Source organism: Argiope bruennichi, chromosome 8 (genome assembly GCF_947563725.1).
Source record: "Argiope bruennichi chromosome 8, qqArgBrue1.1, whole genome shotgun sequence".
Lineage (NCBI taxonomy): Eukaryota > Metazoa > Arthropoda > Arachnida > Araneae > Araneidae > Argiope > Argiope bruennichi.
Genome location: NC_079158.1, coordinates 23684801 through 23712419, shown reverse-complemented (window position 1 = coordinate 23712419; position 27619 = coordinate 23684801). Strand labels below are relative to the sequence as shown.

At 28.1% G+C, this 27619-nt stretch overlaps 1 protein-coding gene across 3 annotated transcripts in view; it reads right to left on the bottom strand.

Annotated features, from left to right (window-relative positions):
- Positions 1 to 27619, bottom strand: part of LOC129981701 (dual 3',5'-cyclic-AMP and -GMP phosphodiesterase 11-like) — a 387186-nt gene that overhangs the window by 170567 nt on the left and 189000 nt on the right. Inside the window, exon 2 of one of the 3 annotated variants that reach the window (XM_056092640.1) lies at positions 307 to 405. The exons of the other annotated variants lie outside the window; for them this stretch is intronic. The gene's annotated coding sequence lies outside the window, so the exon portion shown is untranslated. The remainder of the gene's footprint in view (positions 1 to 306; positions 406 to 27619) is intronic. 3 annotated transcript variants of the gene reach the window in all.

Sequence of the window (27619 nt, the reverse complement as noted above, 5' to 3'; positions counted from 1 at the left end):
GCGAAGATTTATTAGTAAGTGGGAAACATGCATGTTGCTTTCTTTCTGATTTAAAGTGTTTAAAGGAAAAAGTTTGAATTCACGTTGAACTTGGATACATATAAGGAAGGAGGAAATTGCATAACTAAAATTACACCGATCTTTCATAAAAAAAAAAAAAAATAAAAATAAAAAAAATTAACATTCCCCCTCCTGCCTTTGGATTGTTGCGTTTTCATTAGCACTTAATTTTTTTCCACAAAATTAAATTTGAACTTTTCAAAAATAAGGAATTAAAAAAATAAGTTTTAAATTAATGCGACTTACCTCATTGTCAGATTTCAGTCACACCACAGTGATAATCCTTTGCAAACAAACGAAAAAGAAGGAATAGGAAAACACCAATTCAAGAGGAAAATGTGCAGACTATGAAAAAGAAGAAGTGTCAAAAATTTCTTAAGAGCCAGCTAAAAATATACTTAGTTGCAGACAAATATAACAGTTTGTTTTTCAGTGAAATTGTATGAAGTGCGAGTTCATACATAAAACATAATCTCACTCAATATTATTCTGTCACAGCGTTTGTTTGCTATTAGAAGAACACGTGACGAAAACATTATTAACTCTTAAAAAGCATTACAAGCACTCATAATTTCCTTACATTTCAAAGAAAAAAAAAAAAAGATGGGAAAAAATCCGATTTTCTTTTTAAAAGTGAAAGTAGAAGTTTTAAAGTTATTGTTACGATAAATTTTTCATATATTTCGAAAGGATTAGCAGTTCGGTGATATGCAAAAAGATAAAACGCAAAAAATGGAGTATTTGAACGTGTCAGAGCATCGTTTCGTGAGATGAGACGGCGGAAGAGAGACTGATCACTACAACAATCCCTTCCTCCAACTCTGCCCTGGAGGCATGAGCGTCGCCAACGGTTTGACGCCAACAGGGCTGTCATTTTCTACATACACGAATTTAAAAGGGGATGCTCAGAGTAGGAAGCATGCGACGTGCTGATGAAGCTAGAATTAAGGTATGAAACACTCAAGGATAACATTTTCTAAATAAAGGATAACATATAAACAATTATTCGGTTTTCATTTAAAGATTAAGATTTAAAATAAATAATTATTTCAAAATGATAAAAAATGCTAAAATATATTAATATTTTGACATTCTATCAGTTTAATGAGGAAATAGGCAATTCTCGCTCTGAAATTTTTCATGCAGATAAAAATAAAAATGTACATTTTTTTCGATTTTGAAAATGTGCATTCATATTACATTAAAAATACTTATTGTCATTAACTAAATCAGATGTACTTCGAAATCTGACGCAAATAAGCTCACTTGCGCGAACTAAAATTTTTGCCGAATTGTTGTATTCGAAATATATGCGATGGAAACGTGCGTAAAAACATAATTGATTCTGGAAAAGATGCGACGATGAGGCTGACTATAAAATAGGTAAACAATATATTTGTATATATATATGTAAATATTAAATTTATTCTTTTTATAATTGGCTATATTATGTAATTATGATAACCAATTATTATTATTATTATGAAAACATTCACAAGAAATTTCATTAAAACAGAAAAAAATCTATCGATATTTTACTTATAATAGTTATAAACAAAAAATGTAAACATATTTAATATTGAGAAAAAATATTAAGTACACATGACTTCTACTGAAAGGTAGCGGGAACAAATTTCTGTCACATTCAGAATACAGAGAATATATTCTCTGTATTCTAAAGAGAATATATTCTATTCTATTAAATATATTCTATTCTATTAAATATATTCTATTCTATTAAATATATTCTATTCTATTAAATATATTCTATTCTAAAATGATATTCTATTAAATAGACTGTATTATATTCTTCTGTAAAGAATATATTCTATTTATTCCTCTGAATATATTCAATTCTATTAAATAAGAAGAGCTGATATTTTGGTTAAATGATCTGTTTAAATAAGAACAAAACTGATATTTTGGTAAAAATTAGTGCAAAAAATAAGCTTCCCACATCTGAAGGCCCTAGAATCTTTTTTATTGTTCCAAATGAGATAAAATTTGAATTACAGATGATAATTCCGGGATGCGTTTGACATTTATTAAATAAAAAAAATTTAGTATCAAAATTCAGTAGTTTTATAACACAAATAGTATTGTGTTGCATATATTGAAAATGTTAAATTTGTTTGCTCATATTTATTAGCATTATTTGGATATAAAGAAGACGGATTCCGCACAAGCATTAATTACTTATCAGCACATCATGCCTACCGTATAAGGATAGGCGCGAATGGTAAAATTGTTCTACCAGAACCAGCAGAACTCCATTACACTTGTAAAAGAATTCCGTCATATTAAGCGGTATGAAGAGGTTCAATATTTCCATATACAGTATGCAAGATGACGCAGAAATTTGAAACAACTGGGCAATTAGACATTCTTTCAAATAGAAGAGAAATCCGCCTTCTAGAGTCGAAAATGCTTCTATCGTGGTCTTTGAAACTAGCAGTCACTAGTCGCATGATAATTTAAGTATGTCAGTTACTTCCCGTGTATAGAATTTGCCACATTCCACTGGACGAAAAATCTTACTGCAGAATTTGTATTTTTATCCCTACAAAATCAATTTTGTATTTTTATTCAGAGTTTATAATTTTATCTCTTATTGAGGGGCTTGTGCTCAAGAGCCCCAGACTTCTATTCCGATGCCGAAATAGCTGTCGACATCACTTGTCAGTGGAACTTTCTGTGATGCGGTGAAGCTCACTTTTGTCTCAATGGGCAAATTAACAATTGTTACAATTACAATTGTAAAATTTGGGCAGCCGAAAACTCCGATGCTATCGAAGAATCAATCAAAATTTTCAAAACAGAAACAACTATAATAAAACAATAATCTTGAACAATTTGCATACATTGTTCAATGAAGACACAGAAATGGAAATTGAATCCATCCTTCACTATGAAAGATTGAAAAGCAAAAGTCTTGGAGGTACGGAATATTTATTCAATTTCTTTTTATGAAAAATATACCGAAAACTCATTAATTAGCGAAATAAAAAAAAATTGTGCACTCAAATAGAACTTCACTGTAGAAATTAATATATTATTAATTTTACTTATTATTCATACCATATGAATAAATAATATTGAGTTAATGAGTTTTGTATAAGTTAATTAATTTTTGGTTCCCGCATGATTGTTAGTTTTTTAGTAAATTATTATAAACTGTTGTAATGAAATGCTCATATTAAGTAGCTAATTAATAATTAATATTTTGCTCCAAATTATCTACTAGGCTTTAACACATTATTTACTTATAAAAATTCCTTTTCTAATCTCAAATAAAGGAAAAAAATAATTTTATCGGAAAAGATTTTGCGGAATCTTAATTAATATTATATTTATAAACAAAAATCTTTACAAATTTTTTAAATTTATGAATTTTTAGCTCCATTTGCTTAAAAGATTTAAAACTGTTTAAAACATATTTAATATCTGTTTTGCGCCATTTAAAATGACGTAGATATTGTATGAATGTTAAAATAAACATACAGAATCAATTTCTACGCATTAATTTATTTCATTGAAAATTCTAAAAACTCATTCTGTGCACTTTGGAAATGAATGGCCAATTCATTTTCCATTTTAATTCAGGCAAACTTTAATTAAAAGTCATTTAGTCTTTAATGAAGCTATGAAAGAAAATCCATTTTTTTATGTATTTACAAAACTCCCATAAATGGAAAGAGATAAAAGAATTGCTGATCAAATATAGTTTAATTGAAATGTAATTAGGATTCCAAATTTCACTATCCAAGGATTTTGAAAGATTATTGTTGGAATTCCTTAAATATAATAGTCTTGTTTTGCATATTTATTATAAAACATTAAATGGATCTATCTGCAAAATCTTTCTTTTTATGAAAAATATACCGGGAACTCATTACATCTCATTATACCGGAACATCATTTGAGCCAGGTAATTTCACCGATGCCCAAAATTTCATTTTGATTATTGTTTCAGATTAATATTTTATGTATTAAGCATTATATTTTAAAAACACAAGTGAATATTTAGAAACTAACAGGGTATTTCGAATATCTAGGACGTCACAGAATCTCAAACTTCTTACACAATCGAAAAGTAGTTGATTGAAGATATTTATTATTAATCTATCTATTTAAGAATAAATCCATTGCACACACTCACATACATATTCAATGAAGCCAATCAACGAACTTCTAATCAAAAATCTTCTTAATTTGAAAGATTGATATCATAATTCTAAACCGTCAGCTACGGATTTTTCGTAAAACCACTATTTAGATATAACGTCAGAAAACAGGTCCAAAAATTTAGGAAAGGGAAACTATTTGTGTAACCTACTATAGTGTAATTTAGCTCTGTAAGAGCTTGAGGTAAAAATACCAGCCCTCGAAACAGTGGGAAGTAACAGAAAATAGATAAATTTTCGATCCTCTCATATCACAGAAATCACATAAGAAGGTGAAGTAACAGGAAATATTGGAAGACAATGACATGATTCTGAACTGAGGTGAAATGATAAGAACAGAATCTCAACGTAGGAAAGCTTGATTCTCGATGATATATGTAGAATGTATCCAACAAATCTTGTTTAATCAACATGATCTTTCGATGTCGATACTAAAATTTCACTATTAAGCAACAGGAATAAAATTTCGAAGTGTAAATCTATTTTATTTGATTATAATAGTTACTTGCGATAATAATTAAATATAATAATTATCTCAAATATTGAATTGTTAATAAATAAGAATCCTATATGTTGTTTCCATGCCCTTTCTGTATCAGCGCAGCTGTTATAGAACAAAAAAGTTATATAATAAATATTCAATTGCGATCGGCTCAAAGATGATTTGGCAGCAAGCAATTTCCCTATTTAATCCGCCTCGGGCTGTAAAGAAAATAGTAACTCTGATGTTCGAAGTTACCATTTTCTTATTCGGACTGAGTAATTCGTTTCATTTGTACTCAATGACCCAGCGACGCCAGACAGTCCCGCTATTCCAGTTTCAACTGAATGATGGGAATCGAGATAAGAAAAAATTGGAGATCCACCCTTCTTGCGGTTGAATTTTACTTACAATAAAGATAACAATCAGAAAGATAACAATTACTTTCTTGTTTATTAAGTAAATCTAAAAAAAGCACTGTAATCGTCGAAAATTGAAAAATGAAGCTTATTTTGATGAATCTCGACATTTTAACTGCCCCCCCCCGGTAGTCCGAACAAAAAATATTTTTAGAATTTGATGAATCATACATTTTCGATGTATAAATGCAATAAAAGCCATGAATGAAATTTGACATCCGTTTCTCGCATCAAAATTGTAGGTTTTTAGCGGCTTTTGAGTGAATTAATTGATTGATGTACTTATGCTTATAAAAAACATATGCAGCATTTTTTCATTAAAAATTATTAAATTTCATTCTTTTATTTTTCTACCAAGGGAAAGAAAGCAAATTGAATTTTTTTTAAGTAAACGTGTTCTTCCTAAAACGCAAAACGCGGCAACGTAACAGTATTACATACAAAACATACTATTAACAAATAATATTTCACTGGTAGGACATTGATCATAATCTTTATTAATTATCAAAATAATGAGAAAGAATGTGTATATAAGTACGCGTCTACGCTCTATAGGATAGACCGTTAGACATAAGGCTATGGAAACTGATACATATATATAATTTGAAGGGCAGAAATGCACAATAGGAATTCTATTTAAACTTTTTAAACAGCATTCTAACTAATTAAAAAGTCAGCAAAGATTTGACGATTTTTCACGATAACTGCCGAAAATATTAAAGCACGAAAAAGATTTTTACACCATCTTAAAACTCAAAACTGTATATATGTAATATTGCCAATATCTGTAATATATTGTAATATCTAGTCGTGCTAACTTTTTCTGACATTTGGCAATTTTTTAATTTTTAGCAATAGACTATTAAATTGTTACTTTGAAATTTAAACCATTTCCATAATTTCATCAAATATCAAATTGTCTGATTTTCCTTCCATTGTTGAAAGCTAAGGAAGAAAGATTATGTTTAATATCTGTGTAGTTTAAGAGAGCAATAAGAAAACGAAAATTGCAGTACTGTAAAAGATAGATGAACCGGGAAATTACGTTTTTAAGCCCTATAATGTCATGTAAACTACGCAGACTCTATATAGAATAGTTCCTATAAGCAGTGAACAAAATAAGAGTTAGTTTATTACATTAACACTACCTGTAATTTATGTCATAGTTTGATGCATAAAATAATTTTTTTTCAGAATCCTGAATAAAAAGATTTAATTGAAAGTAAATAACATCGAAATTTTCGTAGAATGAAAGATGGCTAATTTATAACAAAATAATGCACAAAGTAAATTTTCTACTATTTGATTATGCAGAATTGTATTTTTTACACTGAAGTCCATTTTTTTTTCATTTAAAAACTTTTACTTAAACTTTCATACCAATACTTCCATGTGTTAAATTTCTTGCTTTGACTCATCACACAAATACAGCCAATTTATGGAGATAAATGAGAGTTTTTTTTTATTATTTCAGTATTTTTAGTTAAATAGTTGGACACACATTTAGAAAATTTAAATAAAATTATATCTGGCAATTTGAGCAAACATACTTTTATATCTTAGAGACAACTTTCTATGAGATTCATAAGAAAAAATACTTAACCTCATTATATTTTTTGTTTCATAAGGTGAAATACTGAAATCGAATTCCATGTCTGTTGATCCATTTGTTGTATTAGAAAGATTAACTTCTTCTTAAGAGAGCGGCTAGGTACTGATATATTGTCATAGTACTTACTATTTTGTGTCGGCTAATGAGGAACAGCTATACTCAAAGACGTCCCAACTGTTCGGTAAAGGTGCAGGAATATACTAATCTATACTATACGTATTTATAAATACAAGTTAAAGTTCTTCCCAAATCGATACAAACATTATACATATTTTTAATTTTGTAATGTATTTACATATATATTACTATTCTGCTCAATGAAAATATTAAAGATTGTTTAGCTTTCTGATAACACAAGTCTAAAGAGAGATTTCATTTTTTTATTTGATTTTTTGGGAGCCCGGATCTGGATATCTTGTGCCACACATAAAGCTAAAAAGATTGCACAAAAAAATTTAATCCTAAATTTTATTGAATGCATAAGTAAGAAATTTATTGATATAATTAAAGAAAAAATATTTGCATAATACATGGCATATTCATCACTATAAAAGGATATTTTTGTGTCTGAAATTGTTTGGTGAGAATACACAAAAACGTCGAAAAGAGATTACTTCTATTTTTTTGAATCTATACTTGATAGGAATTTGCATTTCAGCAGTTTCAAATGAATGCTGTTTTACTAAGCATAACAGGCTAACTTCTTTTTTTAAAACTGCATGGGAGCACTTTTGGATAAATACTGAATTTTGAATTACGTTTAAATAATGTGCATAACATCTAAACCAGCACACCCTCTTCAAACATCCATATCGTACCAGCGGAAGCATATTCGACTCTTATGAACGTAAAATGCTACAGGCTCTTCGATAAAATCGGATCACTTCATTCATTCCAAAAGCAAGATAGTGAACCTTTACTTGAAGGGATTAGCATGAGTTTCTACCAAGAATTTCAATATTCAAAAGTTAATGTTATGCAAATTTCTGATTTTTGAATAATCTTCTGTAATGAATTTAAAATAGACATATTTATATTATATTAATTTTCGACATTTTTTTCCCTGAAAGATATTTTGTAATATTATAATAAAACAATTCGAAAAAGTTCCTCTATTTTGATATAGATATAAATAAATTATAAAAAGAATGTGTTCTTTATTTAATATATGTGATTATTTAAATTAATATAAATAAAATAAAAAGGCTTAGAAATCTTTTTCTCATTGGCACAGTGGTTTCTGTTTCGCCGATCTATGAAATATAAGCCTTTTAAATAAATCGAACTCATTAATAATTCTTTGTTTTTTAGTTTCATTTATACTATGCTCTGATTAATTCCCAGGAAATGATTTAAAATTAATTAATCAGAAAGAATTTCATTTGTCAAAATTATTCAATAAATAAAGGGTCATCTCGAAGAATGAACCATGATAACGAAATGTCAGTATGAAATAACTGTTGAAGACAGTGATGTAAAATTTTTATTAGTATATAAACCTGTTCTTAAAATTATTATTAATAAAAACTTGGAGTAAAAAATCCATGCCAGCAAAAATTTTAATTTTTAACAAGGTAGAATTAATTTAAAAAAAACCGCAATGCTTTTTTGTGATTCCATGAAATGAAATCATTCATTTCTATTTAAGAGGTTTAGAAATTGTTATAATGTTTTTTATGCCATTTCTTAATAACCATTTATTTTGATCACATATTTTGCATAGATTTCTACATAACAAATATTGGATTACCTGTGGTGAGAATTAGAATAGCATCTTGATTATCTTTTCTAGATACAAAGTAAGTCATCACACTTTAAAATTTGCTGGGCTAATTGATCTCGTTATATATTTAAATCGATATTTTGCAGTTAACGAAAAGAAACGCACTTCTAAGTAGAATAAATTTTACAAACAGTAAGATTTTAATTTGAACTTGCATAATAGTTTGATTGTATAATAGATTTTAATATGATTTCTAAGATAATGCAAATTGAATCTATTCCTGTGGTAAAATAATTCCCACGCGGATCTTTCTTACTTTTTCTCATTTTACTAAGGAGATTGGCATTATCGAAACCTTTGTATTCAGGTTTGTCATAAGAAACTTTAATAGATAAATAGAAGTAAATAGAAATTAGCTTTATCAAGAAAGATGGAAGACTTACGATATAAAGCGATTATTAATAAGAAAATAAAAAATAATACAGAATAAATTATTCTTTTCAAGTAAAATGAAAGAAAAATATTTTATGAGCTTTTATGAAACTCCATAAAAAATAATGCTAATCCACAATATAAGCTATGCAATATTTTAGAAATTTTATGAAAAAAATATAGAGGTATTTTTGATGATATAAAATTCAAAATATTTAAATAAAAAATTTAAACGTTCCAAAATAACAAGAATAAAAATAATATATGTTTTGGAAAAAATAGATCGTTCTGAATAAAAATAAAACATTTCTTAAAATTTGATATTAAATTTTGATTATAATCTTTACACATTGCGAATTTTCATAGAATAACATATAAAATTACGTTTCTTACGTTCAAACATAATATTCTATAAAATAAGTTTGATAAAATTCATTTACTTTTGAATTTTTGTATGTGTTGAAATATTATGAAATTTTTATGTTTGACATCATATTATTTTAAGGTAAATGAAATTTAAAGCTTGATTTTATTTTTTGATGTCAATGAACAGTATTTAAAACATAAAGGTTGTTTAATATCATTTTTAATAATTGTTTTAAAATAAAAGTACTAAATGAACAATTTATTGTCATTAATAGTAGTTTCAAAATTTTATGTTAATTATTTATTCAAACTGTAATAACAAAGCCTATTTAAAGTCTAAGTTTCTAAAGAGAAGAGAAGATAAATTTCAAAATCATTTTTCAGTAATTGCTGTGGACATTAAAGCGAGAATTAAAAAGTAAACGTCTTTTAATTTTAGCGTTCTTAATATCTTTATATCCATTTTATGAAAATTTAACTCGAAGTCCTAGAAAAATTCTTCAGCTTCATCATTGTTATGTATGCAGATGCCCTCATCGGTATTCAAGTTAGCGTCTAAGGCCATACTCAATAGATAAGAGAATGTCCAAGCGGGTAACCAGCATAAGAATTGTCCACTAATTTCAAAGACCCAGAAGAAAAGCTTGACCTATCTATCCTTCTGTCAAGTACCCCATCCGCACGTCTTTTTAGCGAAATATACGAAGAATGCCAATTTTCTTCCATATTTACGATGAAAAGGAGGGTATTTTATTTTGCTCCACCTCCATATTAAGCCCACGCGCAGAAATTGTTCAGAATTCCAAAGCACTTGAAATTTCTCTCTCCCCCTCTACCCGACTTTACTTACAAGTGATGCATTATTCATGAAAACTTTTCAGAAAAAAAATGATAATTAATAAAAGAATAAAATATTTCGTTGCGTACTTCAGTATCTGGTACAAGAAAGCCTAAAGGAATTTACTCAAGGAGTAAAGAAAATGAAAGCATACAAAATATTTACAATGGAGATAGATGCCGGAATGGCTTGAAGAAATTTACTCTTTCGACATTTATTGTGAAACGCTTCGGCATATTGCCATGGTTACAGCATAATTTTGAAGAGTAGCTTAACATTGGAGGAGGAGGAGGCAAAAAGTTAGTCTTAATTTTTTCCTTATTATATACAAGTGTTTCATTTTACAGCATTTTTTCCACGTGATGAATTATGATCATGAGAAAGCGACGGTAGTTTAACTGAAGATTCTAATTTTGTATTTTGTCTCCTGAAAGCTTTATAAACTCTTTTATAGTCTCCTTTTTTATAAACATTGCTTCCTAATTTATAACTTTTAATCCTTTTTTTCTAAAAGATTACGAAGACTTTGATTGATTTTCAAATACGTGTAAAAGCGTATTAAATGTAAATATTAAAATTTTGTAAATTTGCAGGTAATAAAATTTTAAAGATGAATAAAAAAATTTGAAAATAAAATTAATGCCATAATAAGTCAAAACAGATAAAGCCAGCATATAAATTACAAGTAGATAATATTTTCTATAAGAAAATGCAAATAAGACAAATGGCACTTTACAGATTAGGGCCATAATAATGTAGCTATAATTAATAAAGTGTCATAAATGATAAATTAATACAATGGTAAAAAAATTAAAATTCAATCAATAAAATTGTGTTGGTTATACTTATTATGATTTTTTCTTTTTTATAGAATGCTGCTCGCTTTCTAATATTAAATAAAAGATGTCGTAGTGATTGATCTTGGCTTCTAGGCAAGAAGGGTGTGGATTCAACATCCATGTTTTCACTCCTTATTTTTTTTATTATTATTATTATTATTTAATCATACGATACCTTTCCTTTTTCACTAATTCATTTAAGAATTCACCGAAGAGTCGAAATGTTCATAAGTTATGCATAATTTTTTATCGGATTGCAACTTCTTTGAATAATTTTAGCTTATAAGACTCTAAATTATTAATTCGATTTTCGTATGGTGCACAGATGATAAAGATGTTAAAATGTATGTTGACATAATATTAATTGAATTCAGATTATTTAAATGAATGCCATGTTTATTACTTCCTATATCCACAGAGCCCTACCTCGGGAACAGAAAAATCCATTTTAAGGGCTAGGTATCATTTGCATACATCACTTTATCTAGATAAAGTAATACATACATAATGGAATACATTATACATAATGGACATTATACATAAGTATACATAATGGAATACATTATGTATACTTAATGGATACATAATACATAATGGAATACATTATATAATACATTATTATAATACATAATGGAATACATTATAGTAGTCACCGGCGTTATTATAACACATGTCATTTAAGATTATAAAATACATGCAAGTGCAAGACATAAATTAAAGATTGCCTGTATATAACGCATTGCTATATCAATGGTGAAAGAAATAAAAAAATCATCGATAAATCAAGTGTTTTTGTTATCAGCATGAATTTGAGACGTTGCCGTTCTTAAAATACTATAATTCAAGTTTGTTCTGCATCAGGAGTTACCCATTTACAATTAAGGTTTAAATAAAGATAATTATTATGGGTAGGGTTAGATTAGTTTTTTTTCTTTTGGCAACGCTGACGAATTTATTTTATACTTAAACGTGTATAACTGCACGTAACTCTTAACACACGCATTTATGCTATTCGGAATACATACGCAGATGCTAGAATATCACAAAAAGAGAATTTTTCAAATAGAATCGAATGATGTTCTTGTGACCTCGAAATAAAGAATGTAAGCGCGGTCTCTACAACTTGATCAAAGAAACTGCGACATATAAATTTATGTTAGAAAAGTACAAATATATATATATATATTTATACTTTCCTTAGTTTTACATTGTTATTTAATTAGTTTACTAAATAGAAAATTGTTATAAACTAAAAACCTCTAAAATAAACAGTATTTTTCTTTTTCGTTTGATCATATGTTTATTTAGATAATATAACATATGTTTGTTTATCTTCGTCATAGAGTAAACAGAACAATTAAATAATTTTAAACTTCTCCCACCAATTCAACAAGGACTTATATTACTAATTCCTAATTTTAACGTGAAAGCTACAAAAAATTTCTTTTTCTCTAGTGCTTTGTCATTTTGAGCTATCGTACTCACATAAGCAAGAATAAAGAATCTGAAGTTTTTAAGAAATTGTAAGACATTAAATAATTTTGGAATAAAAGCCACTCATAAATATCAACCTTCTAGATGGTTTTCTAAAAATAATTATTTGCACAGCAGACAAACTTTAAAAATAATTAAATAAATAATTTCTAAATAATAATTATAAAAATAATGAATAATAATTTAATAATAATAATAATAATAAATAAATAATTTCAGAAATAATTTGTTCGGAATAGATTAAAAGATAAAGATTCTCGGAAAAATATCCAGGTCGAATTGTTATTACTTTTCTGCAAGAAAATAAAATAAAGGAGAATTTTTAAAAATAGATACATATTTTTTTTTTCATTTCCAATAAATATAACACAAATGGAAGATAAAAAAATAAATATCATTTTTAAAAATGTTATACTTTCTTTTAACTTACAAAAATGTTTAATATCTAAACAGTGAAAAACAATTGAAAAGGAAAAAAAAAAAAAAAAATCCGCTGACATTTTAACCTATTCTTGTGAAATACCTCAACATATCAAACCATTTGGCAGTCAACAAAATTCGTTTCACAGAGCATTAATTTTTTTACAATCTAATTTATGATACTCAGAAGTGTAACGTTTGATAGAAAACAAAATAAGCGATGTCGAAGTTTTTGCATTTAAAAATTCCATTGAGAAGGCATGAACCCATTCAAAAGCAAGCTAAAATCTTTTTATATGGCAGTGAGTATTAGTAATAAGCAAAATTACAATTTCTTTAGAATAAAATAAACAACAAATCGCCCATTTCACAAAATATTTTAATATGCAGTAAAATTGTTAATTTTAATAGTTAATCAAAAATAAATATCAAAATTAACTTTATGCAATTCGTATAGAAATTTAAATTGCACAAAAATTTAAAACATATAAAATTGATTTTCATTTTTAACATTTAAAATTGATTGAAATTTAATAATTTGTTACGCAATGTAAAAAAGTTATGTTTTAAAAGCCTAGCAAGCTTGATATCTATTGTTAAACAATTTTAATGTTTAAAATATCAAATAATGTCTTTTGGGAATTAAAAAAAATAGCCGGCGAAACTTTTATCATTTACTTATTTTTTTTATAAAGAATGAAATAATCATAACATAAAAGAATAAAATCATTTTTCTAAGAATCATGAATCATGCATTTTTTTTTTAATGTTTAACATATGCATGAAATGAAAAACAAAGAATATTTTAAAATTAAATAAAACTCACTTGTTCATTTTCAGGTTATAATTACTGTAAGATTAATCATTATTCTTTCTATACTTCAAATGAATAACAGAATATATGAATATTAGCATAATTAATAATTTAAAGTTGATTTTCAAAGAATCGAAAGCAGTTATTAAATAATAAAAAAAAAGTTTGCTCTTTCTTACATTTATGATGCCATTTTTAAAAAAAGAACTGTTATAAATCAATTCTTTAATTTACATCCAAACGATATTTTAAAAATATGAATATAAAAATAATAAATCTGAATTCCGAATTTTAAAAACAAGGGAAATAAATTATTTTTTTTAGTTTTTTCAGAAAATAAGCTGGGATTAATAATATTCTATTTATTAATAAATTTATTTTCAAACATTTCTTTTCTTCTTTGGCATGGATAAATTAGAGTATAGTGCTAAATGGGTGAGTTTTACATTGATTCACTGCAGTTGATATTTTATTTGGGGAACAAATTGTAAAATATCCATCCTACAATTCATTAAAGTATATTTCGCGGTCAACTTTAGACAGCAGGATAATAAATGATTATATACCTCTAAATGCTATATTTATAAAAAATTAAGATAGAAATTTTAAATGGAAAAGCTTTTTTTTTTTGTAAGTGCATGTTTTGTTTTTACATACGTTATATATGAGCAGACAATTTGGCATACCGGAAACAAATATTGTTCTAACATAAGTGGGAACTAACGCTATAAAAATTATTTTTCAATTCGAATTCCTTTTTTATTTATTTTTTTAATATTCCGGGGGTGAATCTAAATTTTTTTTTTTTTTTCGGAAAATAAAATTTTTTATTCAGATATTTCACATGTCCCTGTTTCTTAAGCCTTCTGAACCCGGAACGGAGAGAAGAATATATAAGTGAGTAATATGTCATTTCTTAAGTGATGAAATATTTCTTCACTTAAAAAATGGCGGGAAAAAAATTAAGTTACCAGTAGTTTTGGTGCACCGTTTGGAAGCTCCATCTATGACGAAACGATTTGTTGGGTGTCATCTAATTGCATTTACGGACAGGTGATGTTATCGGATGTAAATCTGAAATAACTTTTTGGGTTTTCAATCTAGAAATATGTAATGGAAGCCATTTTTCATCTTAGCGAATTACAAACTGTGAACATTAGCTTTATAATTGAGCTGTCATATAAACATGGACTTAAGCCTTTTAGGTTCTTTTGAAAACAACTTTTCTCATATATATATATACACAAGTTTTTTTTTCCATTTTAGCCTTCTATTTAATCTTGGGAATTGCCTAATGAAAGAATTTTGATCATTGGAATGTTAATCGTAAAAGATTGAGTTTTGGAATCATTGAAAAAAGTAATTTTGCCAGTGGTGCGCGTGTGCATCATTACTTGTATTTAATGACAGACAAGATAATTAAGTCACTAATCACTTTCACAAAATGATATACTATCAGTGCATGTGGGCAATCTTATGATGTTTTTTTATTTCTCTACTCAGATACGTCTATGTCGTGATGTACGATAGAAGCACGCATGCATAATCGATTTGAAAAAAAAAATGTCTAGCGTGTGCTGGTCAGGAAGTCATAGTGTTATAAATGCATAAAAAAAAATAATGAATACGGCAAATCTGAATAATTTAAAATTATTGCTCTTACTCTTTGCCAGCCATATAATTTTGTATCGATTTAATCTACACAAAAAATAACTACATAACCATAAATGGCCACTCCAACCCGCCACTAAGGCATCTAAAATAAATCTGATTGTCCGGATTGCCGCAAAAGCAACACTGGCGCAACCTTAGGGCTCAACTATAGTTGAGCCCTAAGGGCCATTAACGGCCACAGTACAACCCTTCCCATGGGAAGCGCATCGCATCATCTGGAGAAAGGATGAAGCCGACCATTTCCGCATCCCCTTGGATGGCGAGAACCAACCACCATACCAGAAGATTCTCATCCTCATTTCTGTAGTGCCCCCTGGTAGGGAAGAAGTTAATTACTTAAATGATTTTCTTTGCACAAGGTTTTGCATAAGGCCAATGGTGTCATAGTGGCCTTTATTTTAAAATGTTCCATGTTCCAAATCCAGTTCTACAACTAAGTTACCATGCGTATGTTGCATGTTAAATCTAGCGACTTGAGATAAACCACTGATGAGGCACATAAATTTGGAATAGGGAAATGGTGGTTCAAGTACCATCCTTAAATTTAAAATTACAAATTCGTTTTGGAACATCCCTAAAAACAATAAAAATCTGCATAAATTTTAATAAGAATTTTAGTTAAGACTTTAATTTTGGAAACTAACCGATATGGATAAATGGAAAGTCCTGAGGTTCCGAAAACCATGTATGGGTATGACCCTTGACAGGGGAATAGTTCACATATATAATATTTTTAATCACTTGATATACTAAAAACGTATGTCGTATTAAATTTTTTTAATGGGTGTTAAAAAGTAAACACTGAATAGATCTATGAGTGCTTCAAAACGAGAAGTTAATCTAACAAAATTTGAATTTCACATTAACTTTAGATTATATTTGAAAATATAAAAATGAATTTTTAAAACATCATTATGTATTATACAACAGTGTCTCTCCTTCTATTCTGTATCACGGTGGTCTGGTGGTATGGTCTCAAAATCGGAGGGTTTCAGGTTCGAGACTCGATTCCATCGAAGAACCGTCGGGCAAGCTGGCCTGTGTGCACGCTAAGTCCGTTGGGACCAAATGTCCTCCGTGGGCGTGGAAACATGGGGAAGAGGGTTGCCAACTCAAGTGTCGTCCTCGTTATCTGGCCACGGTTCGGAATTGAGAGGTCATTCATAAAATAGCCTTAGTGTTGCTTTAAAACGGGAAGTTAATATAACTAAACTAAACGCCTTCTATTCAAGTAATTATTTTAGTTTTTATAGTATCACATTTATAAGAATCCATTCGAAAACTGTAATATTAATTTTCTGTAATATTTTTTATTCTGCATATATCTTTCATTTTAAAATTTTGGAGAGTTTCTCTTAAAATTTTAAACTTAACAGGTAATTATCTTTCTGTAGAAAATAACATACTTTAAATAAAAAAGGAGCTTTACTTGGAATGTATATTCAAATCAGAAAAAACAGAAAATTCAAAACAGAAAACAGAAACAAATCGCTAACTCTGTCATTCTTTCATTCATTTCTAGAAGCCTCCAAAGATCGAAACGATTAGGGAATATTCATCCTGTAAAAAAAAATTTCAACCTTGAATTTTTTTATAAATGTCGATATAACTTTAAGCATAAGCCAAGAACTTGAGTCCAGTTTCTGTTTCTGTATTTTTTTATGATAAATTTAAATAAAGCCCCGAGGTCGTGTTTCTTGAAATGTCTAATTATCATTGGCATCTTGGTTGATATTGGCAAGTACTTGACAGCATGATATCTCGATGATGGCAAAGTTGATAACATTTTAGATCTACTATTAGATTAAGACACTAAAGATAACATATGTTTCATTTTGTCAATGAAATGAAGCAGCTACACGAATTTAAGGAAAGAAAAAAAATGGAATATAAGAACTGGTTTTTGTAGCAACTTAGTTGAGCAAATTGAAAGATGACAATTTTTTAAAAAATAACTTTCAATCAATATTGTTAGATGTATTATCTTTCAACGATGATAGAAATATTTGGTAATGTCATTTAAAACAGATGACATTCAGTTACAAATTTGTTTTCTTTTTTGAAGATCGATGTTCAGGGCCGAATAATAGGTCTACAAGATATGTAAACAAGACAACGCATACTGAGTTAATATCAAGATGATATTAAGTGTGACTTTTGTAATATTTTTTATTAATATTATCAAAGTGTTTTGGAAGTTTGCCTTAAGCAATCTTCTTAACTATATTTTATACATAAGTTTTGTTATAAATGATTTACGAAAATATAGGTTACATATTATAAACCATTCTTTAAAAAAATTTTATCATTTTAGAAAGTTTACCAATAAAGATTAAGATTTAATGCTGAATTAATAATAATTCTAACTAAATCTTGAATTTCAGCAACAAACGAATATGAATAAATTGAAAGTTCCAAAGTTTTAATGCAGACAATTCACAATTATAATGTTTTCAACCACCTAACCTATCTGCAAAAAATATTCTAATGGTAAAAGAAATTTAAAGATTTTTTTTAACTTTTTTAACGCAAGCTAAATTGTTCGGTTTAAGTTACATTAATATCTCATTTTGAACTGATATGATAGCAGTTTTGAAATGCAAATCACAATTTTGAATTGTGTTCGGATGAGAAAGATAACATCCAAGCCAGAATCCCCTTTCCAAAATTCTAAGCCGTACCAGCAAAACTATACGCTTGTTTCTCAGGAGCAAATTTAACTTTCAACAGAAGAAATATTAGGAAGAAAATTAAGAATCATAAGGATTAGAATCTGCAATTTTCTGGTCGAGAAACCGAAATCTTGTCTCCAAACTGCAGTTTATTGCATGCAAGCTAAAAATTAAGCAAATAGCAGAAATTATATGTAATTTATGATTTTGTCAACATGTTATAATTTTGATAATTTTCTGCAAAATATCTTAAAGACCAAGCATTTACTTGTACGTTTCTATTTTCTCATTGTTCAATTTTCCAACGCTGCTATAATTTATTTATAAGTAGCTTATTTTCAAACTCATGTAAGATTTACAAAAAGAAAAAAAAAATGCTTTCGGGGGGGGGGGGGAAACCAAGAATATTCTTCCTTTAACTGTCTTGTTTCTTTATAAAATGTGACGCGTTTGTTTTAAGTTCGTCTTAATGTGCAGAAAAATATATTTTAAACAACGGATTTGTTTTTAAGTATGTTTTAGATGAACAATTTTTGTTTTCATGTTTACTTTCTCATTTATAAATTACACAAAGAGAAAGTATTGTAATTGTTAAAAAAAATCGACCTTCCATTTTTGACGAATTTTTACGATTTAGATTTCGATGATGCATTTTTGGAATTATGTCTATTTAATTGTGCCGATGGAAACTCGAAACGCATTTTGAGCTAGACGGATAAAATTTGATATGCGACTTCTACACAAAATTTGTAGATTTTCATCATATTTCAAGCGAAATGCATGCACAGGAATTTCTCTGTCTGCCTTAGTTGAAAAGAATCGATAATTTGAAAACGTAAAGAGCAAGATGAATAAAATTTGGTTCAAAGATTTAGCAAGTAAATTGTAAATTAACGCAGTTCAAGATATTAGTAACGATTAGTTCAAGAGAATACGATATAATTTTAAAACATAAAGAGCAAGATGAATAAAATTTGGTTCAAAGTTTTAGCAAGTAAATTGTAAATTAATGCAGTTCAAGATATCGGTAACGGTTAGTTCAAGAGAATACGATATAATTTTAAAACGTAAAGAGCAAGATGAATAAAATTTGGTTCAAAGATTTAGCATTTAAATTGTACATTAACGCATTAACTTTTGAATTAAATCTGTCAATAATTTGACTTTTATTCAGTTTACACATTCTCATGCATGTAAAAGCGACAATTCAAAAACGAAATGATTTAGATAAATGGAAATAAGTAGTTCATAGATTTAGATGTCTGCGTAAAATTTTGATATCAATGTGTCGACAAGAAAGAATATAAGACGCATAGCTGGTTTTATTCACTATATTAAGAATCACAAAAGTGTGGAATACTGAAAATAATATCTGACCACTCGCACCATTCACATTTCTGGTCGAGTTTCCAAACTGGGGATAGTAAATTTTTAGGGGAAATGTAAGAAAGTTTTTTTTTTTGGGGGGGGGGGGGTTAGTGAAAAGTTTCAAGGTGGTTTAGTCCCTTTCTTGTTGGTAGAAGCACAGACAGACAGACATAATGCAAAGAATGTATCTAGAGCTTGTCAATTCAGCAAATTTCAAAGTCGACTTTTGTCGTTTTCTCTTTGCATATTTTTATAATAAAAAAATGATCATTTTAATCACATTAAATTTTGATACTCAATGGTTTCATTTGGGCCCTTTGCCAGAAATTTTTATTCTAATATGTCGTAGAATAAATTTTTCATCAAAATCAAGGAGCAAGAAAGAAATTACATGCAGCAAGATGATATTACATGAAGATAAATAATGGAAGAAACAGAATGACATATGGTTATTGTTAATCATCTTACATAAGAGGAAACAGATTGGAGCCAATTTAACACGAGCACGTTCGTAAGTTTCGAAAAATAGAAATTGTCTTTTCGCTTCTCAATTACGAGAAATTAATTAAGAAGATGCTTTTCTACGTTCATTCATTTATAAGGCTACTTTATGAGAAAAAATAATGAGCGGATCTCCAAAAAAGGAACTACCTTTTAAGAGAAAATTAAGATTTACCATTCTTGTAAGAACCATTAATATAGTTAATATTTATATGAGATGAAATTCCTTACTTTAATAATCGAATTTTCTTCATATGTGATAAATCAGGATGGATTCGAAATTGAATTCGTGAGAGATTAATTTTTATTTAAGATGATTATCTCTCCTTTCTGACATTAAGATAAATCTTATTGAAATCCGCATGTATTTTTGTTGGAAGGCGAAGAGTTTTATTAACCAAAATTTTCTAAATAAATGATATAGAAAGCCAACTATAATAAAATATGCATTAGGTATATTAATTAATCAATTATTCTATGATTGATGAAATGAATATTTCTCTAACAAATAATGATTGGTATCAACTTGAAATTTATTTGCATATAATTTGTTTTTTTTTGACATGTTATTAATGCAATTAATTGTAGATAATTAACATTTGACTTAAGAAATTTTATTCTTATTAAATTCTCAATGTAAAAAATTATTCAACTTACTGAGGCTAAGATTTTTTTAAGTTTTTCTCTTCAAATACATTATTTGCTTTGCAACGAGTGGACAAGAAATCGGATGTTTTCCTCAGTGCGATGTGAATGAGTTCGAGTATCCGAAATGGAATTTAGTTAATCATTATATTTAAATTTGTGCTTGACCACTTGTGTTTAAAAATGATAGATTTTGTTGAAGATAGACTATAGGAAAATGATTGTAAAATGAGTTGATGTAAAGCAGGGTTTACACTCGGCCAGTTATAAGACGCCCAGTAGGCAGCGCATGCGTAGATAGGGATTGTTTTATGTTTGCCACAATCTCATAAAATAGATTCAGGCATTCCATGCTTGGCTATAAATTGCCGTTTGGGAGACCCTTTGTCACTCACATCTTATTAAAATGACGGATATTTACACAAAGAAACATGGTAAAATAAAAAAAAAGTCGACATAATTAAATTTGGAAAACTGTAGAAAAAATATCAATTTATTTACTATTTTATTTTACTTTAGATGGAAAAAAAATACACAGCCTCGCATCAGAAAGAACAAAGAGCAAAAAAATGTCAGAATTAATCTATACTTATAAATAAAGCTTAATGTGTATGTGTGTGTGTGTGTGTTGGCGCTCTACAAGCCAGGTCATTTGACAAACAGATACCAATTTTGGTACATCTATACCTTAGAGGTCGGGAATGTGCACCTGAGTTCCCTTTTTTGAATTTTTAATTAGAATTTTAATTATTATTTAAAAACTAACTTTACCGCCAAAAAAATCTTCCGTTTTTCCCACCGCCAAATAAGTAAGGCTTCAGTTTTTTTTTCTCCCAACAGTAATGAGGCTAGGGTTAAAATTTTTCGGCCGATTATTTCAAACGATTCTGTTTATTTTCTTAATGTTTTATGCATTTAAAATTAAACATTGTTAATTAATCCATGTTTCAGATTCATTCTGAAGTACTTTTGAATTAAAATAACACAGAATAAAGAAAATTAAAAATGTCTAATCTGCATAGCGTTATCCCAACTGGCGTAGAAAAATTCACGCATTTGCGTTATCGTAACTGGTGAAGAAAATTCACGCATGAGCATTGTGTTCTGATTGTTGCCATGACAACATTATCAACGGATGATTTAAATTATTTTTAGGTTAGTTGCATGCTTTTGTAAGTAAATTGTATTTATGTTAGTTATATGTCTTTTGTATATGCTTATAGTTTTAAGTACATCATTTTTTAAGTAGTTTTTTTTTTTTTTTTACCTGTTTCAACCGTTTATTTTAAACGATTCGTTTTATTTTCTTAGTGTTTGATGCATTTAAAATGAAACATTGTTAATGAATCGATCTGTTCATGATGAATCTAAGAAAATTTTGTTGACAAATTCTTGAGATATTACATAAATTAAGAAAGATATTCTTTAATGCCCATAAAGTTTAAACGCTCAGTGACTCTGTTATCAGTAATCATATTATTAAAAAAATGCTTTGTTTCAGTAAAAAATATTATTATATTAATTGCAGATTAATCCTTTACATTTTAATTTAAAGCATAAATTCTACGAGAGGTAACAGAAAATGAGAGAGATGCATATTACGTTATGACTGAAGGCCTTTATAATATTATGAGTGAATTATATGACTATCAAAATTTGAAGTTTTAAAATATTTTGCTGAAGAATCTATTAAAGTTGGAATTGCGTAAAATATTTAATGGTACGACCGGAGTTTAACCCCCTGCTTGGCACAATTTTTGAAAATTCGCCAACAACGGTCTTGCGAAATGTTCAAAAGCAAAGGAGCAGGTGTTCAATTATAGTGCATAATAAAGTTTGCCAGCTTTGGCGCGTTATCGCAACTTGGCGAAGAAGAGGGTTAAACTCCTTTTCAACCTATTTAATTATTAAAATTTAAGCGAACATTAAGATTGGCGAACCGGCTGGTCGCCAAAGGTGGCTAGTCTATAATAATTGATCCATTTTTTCATGCCAAAAAAAACTCGCCAAATTCTACAAACGCAAGCGCAATAATAAAAAAATACAATGCAGCGGCTTGCTGTTATCCCGACGGGACAATTACTTGCCCTTACTTACTGAATAGCTTTTTTTCAGTCTTTTTTAAGCTCGCACTACCTACTGGCCGAGTGTATAAATATACATAAATTATCGCATTAAATATATGTATTAATTTTTATTTTGTCAAAGATTATAAAATTAATGGTGATAAAATATATCAAGTAAAATTTTAATTCCTACACGTGAACTAATTTGCATGAGATTAAAGAATATTTTGTTTTCTCATATACGAAATTTTAGAAAACAAAAATATTGGAAATTGTCGAAAAATTCTATACAGAACTATTGATCAATCTTCATTAATTATTACACGCAAAAAATGATAAATGTTATATAATATTTTTAAAATACAATAAATTTCGTCTCTGACTTTGATATCAAAAACACCAAGTTACATATGGATAAACAAACTTTTAAAAATTTCAATCTCTACATAAACATTCTTAGCAGCAATGGTAATTTCTGAACTGACCAACCACCATTGATAAAATGGCGAAACTTTAAAAAGATGTAACGATAAACGATGTTTGAATTCTTTCGAATGCATTTCTGACAGAAGCAATCAACAATCTACTACTTCACATCATCAATTTTAGAATCTTTAGATCTTTAATTTAGACCTCTAAAATATCGTTAAATGTAAAATTCCACAGGAAAAGACATGAGAAATTATCCTGATAAGAATTTCGGATGATTGAAGAGGCTTTGGCTGTATGTTTAAGGTCATGTATAAGCGCGGGAAGTTGATTACTAAACCTATAATTAATTTTCTAAAAATCATTTCATCATCGAAAAAATTAATGAAGTAAGAAGTCATTCTATTGAGCAACAGGATGATGATATGAAGTTGATAAACAAGATGATGTGAAGTTGATAAGCAAATCAGCAATTTTCTTCATATCTAAATTACAGTAAAACTCATATCTAAATTACAGTAAAATCTTGAATACTGAACTTTTAAACAGAGAACATTTATAAATTTAGATATCGTTTTGTATTTGAATTCCACTTTCTTATTTTTATCGCTTTAATAATTTATTTTTATTTGTTCTATCTTGTTTATCTATTTTTCTTGTTATTTTTATTTGTTCATCGGGTTGTTTTAATCGTTGCCTGTTCTCCGGTTCGCAAACAAAAAAAAATAATACAAAACTCATCAAAATAATAATATTATAATAATCAATAAAATAAAATTTTCTAGGAAATAAAAAAATATTTTGAATAATTTCATTACAAATTTCTGGGAAATCAATATTGATATTCCTCTAATATGCACTTATTTATTACTAGCCACCTTTGGCGACTAGCCGGTTCGCCAATCTTAATGCTCGTTAAAATTTTAATTATTAAATATTTTATGTAATTCTTACTTTAATAGCTTCTTCATTAAAATATTTTAAAACTTCAAATTTCAATTCACTCATAATATTATAAAGGCCTTCAGTCATAGCGTAATCTGTGTCTCTCTAATTTTCTGTTAGCTCCCGTAGAATTTATGCTTTAAATTAAAGTGGAAATGATTAATCTGCAATTAATATAATAATATTTTTTACTGAAACAAAGCATTTTTTTTGTAATATGATTACTGAAAACAGAGTCACTGAACATTTAAATCTTATGGGCACTAAAGAATATATTTCTTAATTTATTTAAAATCTCAAGAATTTGTCAACAAAATTTTTTCAGATTCATCATGAGCAGATCGATTAATTAAGAACGTTTAATTTTAAATGCATCAAACACTACGAAAATAAAATGAATCGTTTAAAATAATCGGTCGAAAACAGGTAAAAAAATTACTTAAAAAACGATGAACTTAAACTAACATAAATACAATTTAATTACAAAGGCATACAGCTAACCTAAAAATAATTTAAATCAAGTTCGCTTCACAGAGAAAGAGATCTCTCTGTGGTCCGCTTCCGTTGAAAATAGATGTAAACAATCAGAACACAATGCGCATGCGTGAATTTTCAACGCCAGTTATGGTACGCAAATGCGTGAATTTTTCTACGCCAGTTATGGTACGCAAATGCGTGAATTTTTCTACGCCAGTTGGAGTAACGCTATACAAATTAGAAATTTTTAATTTCTTTTATTCTGGTTTATTTTAATTCAAAAGTACTTCAGAATGAATCTGAGAGACCGATTAATTAACAACGTTTAATTTTAAATGCATCAAACATTAAGAAAATAAACAGAATCGTTTGAAATAATCGGCCGAAAAATCTTAAGGCTAAGCCTCATTACTGTTGGGGGGAAAATGCTGAAGCCTTACTCATTTGACGGTGGGGAAAGAAATTAATTTTTTTGGCGGGAAAGTTAGTTTTTAATTAATAATTAAAATTTCAAAAAAAGGAACCCCAGGTGCTCATTCCCGATCTCCAAAGTATACACGTCCCAAATTTGGTAGCTGTAGGTCAAATCATCTTTTCTGTTGAGCGCCAACACACACACACATTGAGCTTTATATAAGTATAGATATCTCATATTTATACCTCATATACTTTTTTTTTTACTTTATACCTATTCTACATATGGATAATAAATACATGGGCATTGCAAGGAAGGATTAATTCCTCTAAATAGAATCTCCTGCTCCTTCTGCCTTTGAAATTTTAAAAACTAAATTTTTTGTATTAATTTTGATTTAATCTTTATATTTTAAGTAGTAAATTTTGAAACAAATGAAATAACAAAGCGTTCAATTGCAAATCATTTTCTAAAAAACTGATGTTAGTACATCGTGAATATTTAAAAGAAATTTTAAACAAAATAATAAAAAAGTGACACATTTTTTTTTAAACATAATCTGAATGATATTTAGTAATAGAGTCGGATATTTTTTGTAAAGTATCACACTTTTTAGAATTTTAAAGTAAAGTAATTTAAACCTTTTAAAAGGTACTTAATTAAGAATATAAAAAATGCTACTTAAATGATGTTACAAAATGCGTTTAAACATTACTTGATTTTAATTTTAATAAGTCTAATGGCACGACTTTAATATTTAATGAAAATTCGAAATTGTGATTCAGGAAATACTATAAGAAAAATTACAAACGCATCAGTCACCCTAAAATTGCGAAGTTCTTGTGTTGTTGCTTACTTTATTTATTTAATAATTCGTCCATGGAGTTTGTCTTAAAGTTTGCGGAAAATATAAACAGATACACTATCATTGCATAACGGCAGGTACTTTTGCGCAATGCATCATATCATTTATGAGCGTCATTTAGTAGAAATTGAAGAGTATTTGTACTGGCTTATCCTTAATGATGAAATAAGCTTTGCCAGTGAACCTCTGATCATATAGTTTATACACTCAGTTAAATGTTCGTTAAACATATAACTGTGGAGAGTTATAAATGCAATCTATTAGATACAGTTATGTGATTCGTAAGTAAATTATAAAGAGTATAATTGAAGATATAGCGTTTTCATAAAACGTTATATAATTAATTCGAACGTTATCTTTTCTGAAAACCATTTACATTATAAATAATCTGTAATAGAATGGATTGGATTAAGTTCAATTTTGCTTTATAAATTTCTAATTATATCTAAGTTGGATTTAGATATAATTTCGTACACTGAATCTGAAATCTGTTAAATTATAGTTGTAGCTTCCGATAGAATTTCAACAATTCTGATCAACAACAAAAAAAAAGTATCAAAATTGTATTAAAATTAACATACATGGAATTTTGTAACCAGTAGCTATTCAATTCTACTTTTTCTATGAAATAACTGAAGAAATACTGCCAATTATACTTTATGATAAGCAGGGAATAACAGCCATATGAGCCCTACATCCGAATCATATATTTTCAATTTTTCCTCTTTAAAAATAAGTACAGATTCATGCTCTATTTGCAAAAACATTAATCTATAACTACAAAAAAAAATCTATGAAACTGTTTTAAAAATTTTATTCAAAATAAAATTGAGAGATTTTAAAAGTTAATTTTAGAACTAAAATTCGTCAAGAATTTCAAATCAAAAATTGATTTTTCTTTGACTGTACAAGGAAAAAAAACTGTTTTGAAATACGTAAAAGTGACCGCATATACAAATTCCTATTCAAGTGTTCCAAAACATAAGGAATCCGCTGTTTTCCTCTAAAAATAAGTGATATCCACAGATGGCCAAAAGCCCTCTCGTTTCCGGGATATCTAAAAATAGGAAACAAACCGGTCGTCTTATTTCCCCCAAAATAAGAGAAGAATTCGTACCTTTCGAAAAACAATTTACTTTAACAGAGAATCTTTCGTACCAAAAAGATACGAGATTTTAAGTGGAAAAGCTTCTCTTTTCTGCGCTTACGAGATTTAAAAGGCATTTGGTGAGAAAGCTCTCTAAATACGATTAGAAAAGTTTTACCTAAGTTTGCAGTTTCCTGCTTCGTGTGAATGAAAATTTTAAATCAAATAATCAGGTTTAGAATGTCATTGAATTTGGATATTTTAGTGATTAACGAACTATAAGAGAAAAATTATATTAAATGGGGTAAAGTTATTTCATTTGCTTATTCACTTTATCTTCACATCTTGCTACTTTTTTTTTCCAAAATGAAATTGTTGAACTAAATCATCACATTTTACATAAGATGATTTTGTGATTAATAGATTTTAAACGACACATTAACGACATATAACGACTATATTAACGACACATTTTGAAACAATATAAAGAGGTTTTGATAAAAAACCATTTAAATCTTAACCATGATCGGATGATGGGGATGGGGTGCAATCTGGTGTCCCTATCTACAAACTTCCTCGCCACTTTAGCCCTAAATGTCAGATTTGAGTTATGCGAGGGGTCGGATACACTTGCCAGATCTTTTATGAAATCGTGTTTAGAGCCTGACATCCTCTAGTCATAACAACAGGGGTTTACCATTAGATCACCCCCCCTTCCATTTATAATGAAAAAAATAAGAATAGTTCTAAAGAAATTAGAATAAAAACACTTCATTTAATAAGTATGCCATTA